This window comes from Barbus barbus, assembly GCF_936440315.1.
Source record: "Barbus barbus genome assembly, chromosome: 45".
Taxonomy (NCBI): Eukaryota; Metazoa; Chordata; class Actinopteri; order Cypriniformes; family Cyprinidae; genus Barbus; species Barbus barbus.
The window spans coordinates 23907265-23911914 of NC_136723.1; positions in this window are offsets into that span (position 1 = coordinate 23907265).

Below are 4650 nucleotides of genomic sequence, written 5' to 3' on the forward strand. Positions count from 1 at the left end.
TGGGAAAAAGATTTAGCTAATTCAAAGAAAAAATTGCGCACACACACACACACACGCGCGCTGTATAAGAAAATGTATATATTTATATCAGGGTTGTTAATTATTATAACACTGATGCAAATATATTTTGTTGTACAGCTTGTGTATGTACCATTAGTTTCTTTAAATTAGCATATATTTATAAAAAAAATTTCATGTAAAGTTCATTTATTATAGTTAACTAAAACTGAAACTAAAATGAAAAATCATGAAAAAAAACATTTTCTTGAAATAAAATAATCATTAACCAAAATAAAATAATGTATAAAGAACTTTATTTCAGTTAGTACATTTCTTCAAAGTTCAACTTTATGTACTAAAATAACTAGAACTAAAAGTGTATAAAAACGATATAGACAAAAACACACAACAAAGTTACTTAAACTTTAACTGAAATATAATATCATATAACAAACTTTTGATTTCAGCTCATTTTAATTGTTAAAAAAAAACTAAATTTATAAAATATTATTAACTTTAATAGTATATCTTATGAAAAATCACTGATTTATTTGTTTTTCTTTTATTTATATTTTAATACATTTGTATTTGTTAAAAAATAAATATAATTTTTAGACCAGAGTTTTGTTTTAAAATAATAGGCACAAAATGCTTCATATTTAGGCCACGTTCTATACGTTTATCGGCACGTCTGTCCTTTGCCACATTAAAGTGGGTTTTCTTACTCCAGACTAGAGGGGCTTCTTTCTCAGACACAATATGGCGAGATGCGCACAGGCCCAGCGTGCAGACAGACGCCTCACAAGCTTCTTATAATGCGTGTCGACATTAACATTCTTGCATGTCTAATGCCGGGCTCGCAGCAGACACACAGTGTCCGGAGAGCGTGTGAATGAGGCCGTTATAGACCGCACCGTCTTAATGATTTATTAATCTGCGCGGGCCTCATCTGAATATTGGAGCCTGGATGCTGAGCAGCTCTGCTGGGCAGATGGGCCGACTGCAGACGTTCAGCGCAGTGTGTGTGTGTGTGTGTGTGTGTGTGTGTGTGTGCATGTCGCAGTGCTGACGGCCATAGAAACACACACTGCAGAGCTGCACGATATTTCAAAAGGCAACAGACCAGACTCTGAAAATTTAGAAATTCAGTTGATGTAGTGAGTGTTTTCAGTGTTATTTGTTAATCAGTTGACCCATTAATGAATTGCAGTTAGTAGATTGATAAGATAAAATCATGCAATATGCATGAGAAATTAAATTGAAAGGGAAGAGCTTGAATGCAAGAATTCATCTTTAATGACTGTTTTAGAAGATGCATTGAGTTTTACCCCACCAGATCTTGTTAAATGCATTTTGCACAAAGTTTGAGGGCTGTTCCATCCAGTATGTGCCGTGATGGTGTGAAGAGGCGCCAGTGTGTAAAACCGGACTTGAATTTTACAGGCTTTATAATACCAGGATTACTTTAAACCCATTTTACACAGGGATTTACATCTGAAATATGTTGTGTGAAAGTTTGCATCCAAATCATTGATAAAACATGGCTGCATGAATGTACAAATGTAAGCGAACAGAAACCAATTTGTGTATGTTGTGGTTCAGTATAGCTATAACATCACTTGGATTTGATGATATAAACTTCCACAGTAATTTATGTTGCTGTTATTTATGCTATGGGATGCAGTATTCGAATATACTGTTCAAAAGTATTGGGTCAATAATAAAACAAAAATACTTTTGTTCAGCAACGATGCATTAAATTGATCAAAAGGGACAGTAAAGAAATGTATGATACATTTTATTTCAAATAAATGTTGTTATTTTGAGCTGTCTATAGAATTGTGAGAAAAATGTATCACAAAAAAAAGCAGAATAACACTGATTGATAAAAATGCAGGAAATCAGCATATTAAAATGATTTCAGAAGAATCCACACAGGAATAAATTGCATTTAAAAAAAAAAAAAAAAAAAAAAAAAAATATATATATGTAAAATATTTTTATCTTTTGGTTGAATAAATTGCAGTCTTGGTGAGCATAAGAGGTTTCAAAAATAAAATCAGGCTTAAAAAAAATAATCATACTGACCCCAAACGTTTAAACGGTATCATGCATTTTAAATGTTATGTATTTGAATGACTTGTATAGCAATGCAACACATCTTTTTGAATTGGCAAACAGCAGTTTTACAAGATCAGAGAAAAGGTCTGAACTATATCTAATGCAGGAGGACATAGTCAAACTGTGGTTAAATTTATAGCTATGTAATACTTCCTCCGATGCTGCTCATATTAGCAAGACAAATTATGGCTATCAAGCATATTAAAGCATATTTATCATTGCGTTGGTATATATATATATATATGAAATTTGATAAGAAGTAACGCAATGTGTAAACACACATATACACACAAATGAAAATGTGACAGGAGAAGCTATTTTCCGCTTTTAAACACTCATATATTAGATTAAGAAGCATTTTCACTTGATGTTCTCAGAAAACCTTTTATGTGCATAGGACATACCAAAACCATGTTTCGAAACACAAAGGCCTTATTTTAGGGATGTTCAATCATTTTGCATGCTTTTTTCTGAAGTTCAAGTCCATACTTGTCTTTTTCCAGACAGTTTTCATTCCTCTCTTAATGTCTCTCTGCTGAAGTGAGTAGCAATATTTCAGCCCTATGAGAGACGCTGCTCTCTCTCGGGTCCCATGATGGAGTTCTATGTTAAGAGTGGCAATGGAGAGAAAAGTAAAGGAGGGGAGGACAAATTGGAGGGGGCTTACGGTGGCCCAGTCAAAGGGTCCATTGTGCTGGGGCGAGGAGCAGAGTTAATCAGGAGACACAACAGTAATCAACGGTAGAGTTTGGGTCGGACAACTGCTTGGGTAAACATCCATTGTTCTTGGGCTGAGGTACCAAACAATGCCAGCATTGTCCCCGGGTCTCTCATTAGGGTGTGCTGGGGGTTACGAGCTCTCGGCTCGGGCTGTTAAGAGCTTCGGAAGCGGATGGGAACCAGAGGGGTAAAGGCGAGCGGAGGGGGAGAGGAACAGGCCTCTCACAGTCCCTTCGCCACAAAACCTTTTGGCCATGGGCCGCACAAGCCGGAGGAAAGAGAGAAAGGCCAAGCTTGTCATGACATCTTCACGTCAAAATCTCACGGAAGGCTCTCGTTGGAGAGGGGGCGGGGGCGGAGTTCACGACAAGAGAGGATGACATGAAATTCCATTAGAAAGGGAGTTATGGTCATCTATAACCAATATCAATAAAATCCAGATGGTGTCTGCATGAAATATATCCTATTTTCATTCTGTTGCAAGTGAAAATATGCTTTTTAAAGCAATAAACCATTTGGGGCTCTTAATCTATTGTTTTTAACAACAACAAAAAAAAAGTAAAAAAAATGTATACTCAAAAAATAGAATACATCAATAATAAAACCGCAATAAACTGAAATGAACAAATGTCATTAATGTATGAATACACTTGTATTCCCCATGTTTTAGCCTCACCCTGACTCATTATGGTAAACTTACAATAGGCCTATGATATTTTATAAACGTCAGGGCCGAGTAATTACGTACTTTTGTCATTTGTCTGTGCGTGTTTACAACATGTCCGTAAATAAAGAAAAAACTATTTTTTTTGTTAAATATCCGTCCTCCAAACCATGTTGTTGCCTCACTCTGATTTATCATTTTATAGATATCGGGATACATATATAGATTTGCTGGGAAATTGCCTACTTCCGTCATTTGACTGTGCATGTTCACGTCTGACCATAAAGAAAAAAAGGTCTGGTCGTTGTATATAGTTGTATGCACACAAGCAGAAGCACATGCACGTAATTTCTTAAAGGTGCCATAGAATGAAAAACTGTCTTTACCTTGGCATAGTTAAATAATAACATTTCTGGAGATTGTTTTGCCCTTACCTAAGCCACATACCTTCTATGTAGATATCAGAGAACAATTTAAAATACTGTATCAATGCATTCTATGGCACCTTTAAGCAATGTTTCTCTGCAAGTAACTTTCAATTTCGACCACTAGAGGGCTACGTGCATAAAGCGATAGCGGGTAATATAACGTTACATGAATGTGCGTATGAACAAAGACTATAGAATACCCTAGACGTGTCACTAGTATTTGTTTTGAATGGGGAAAAATGCAATGCTCATTATGGCCTCTCTACTGAAGGAAGCCCCGCCTTCGGAGTAAAACAGCCAATCCCTAATCTGTAAAGTCAGCGTGTCAGAAGTTATAAATCCTGGTCGCTATAGAAACAGTCAGCATTCTGAGATGTGCACTATGGACTGTGCATGCACACTGGCTGGTCTAGCCTGAAAAATAAGCTTTTTTAAACGCTATTTGAGCAAAAATAAACAACATTTATGAGACAGTTGTCAGATTTCATTGGTGAAATATGGAATTTAATTGTAAGCTAAACAGTTTTGGATCATTTGATGTTGCTCATTTAAAGAGATTGGAGCTGCACTTGCATGCTGAGAGGCATTTCAAAGATGGCCGCCGAGTGACATGACATGCCTTAATGGGACTTTGGTATTAATATAGCATGTTGTGCCGGCAAAGGCGTAGCCAACATATGGCGGCTGTTTTACATCAATATGAACTTTGTTTTAGTT